Genomic DNA, 997 nt, shown 5'->3' on the forward strand with positions numbered 1-997 from the left:
TTAATTAATTTAAATAAAAAGGGATTATTATAAGGAGAAGTAATCTTAATATAATTAGTAAAAATTATAAAGGCTATATAATATAAATACAGGGGTTATAATAGCTAGCCTTATAATAATCTTTACTTTAATTAAAAGAGGCTATTAACCTTACCTTACTTTAATTCCTCTCTCTGGCTAATTATAGCCTTAAATACTAATAGGGGTTTCCTCTTTTATTAAAAATAAGAAGGATAATAAAAATATAAAAAATAGTTAATATATATAATAAGTATATATCTTAGATAAGTATATGTCCTAGTTTTATTTCTACCTTAAATCTAGTTTTTAAAGAATTCTTTAAAAATTCAAATTAAATCTAAAATACCTATAATTTTAATAGCTTATATATAAGTCTTAGAATAAGTTAAATTATTTTTCTTAGAATTTTTAAAAAATTCTATATAGCTTTAAACTTTAAAACCTATTTATATTATAAAATATATTATATTATAAGGTTTTCTATATAAAATAAAATAGCTAAAAGTCTTTTAAAAATATTATTTTATAAAGCTAATTATATTATTATAAGAAATATTTTTATTAGATTTTTAGCTAATTTATTTATAACTTTATATATTATAAGGTAGGCTATTTCTAGGTATATAATATACTAGGATATATACTTATCTAAGACATATACTTATTATATATATTATATTTAGAAGATTATTTATATTTTAAAATATACTTATTTTACTTTTAGATTTTTAATAGGATATAAATATAAATAAAAATCTTTAAAAAGTAATTTATAATTTTAAAGTTAAAATGCCTATCTAGTAACGCATAAAGTAAAGCCAAAGGCATTAAAGTAAAATAATAAAATAAGGTATTTATTTTTAATATAATATAATATAAGGCATTATATACTATGCTAAAAAATATAATAACCTTAATATTAAGTCTTAGCAGATTATATAGCTACTGCCTTAAACCTTAAGATCTAATTAAATAA

Source organism: Fusarium odoratissimum (genome assembly GCF_000260195.1).
Source record: "Fusarium odoratissimum NRRL 54006 unplaced genomic scaffold supercont1.81, whole genome shotgun sequence".
In the NCBI taxonomy this organism is placed as follows: Eukaryota; Fungi; Ascomycota; class Sordariomycetes; order Hypocreales; family Nectriaceae; genus Fusarium; species Fusarium odoratissimum.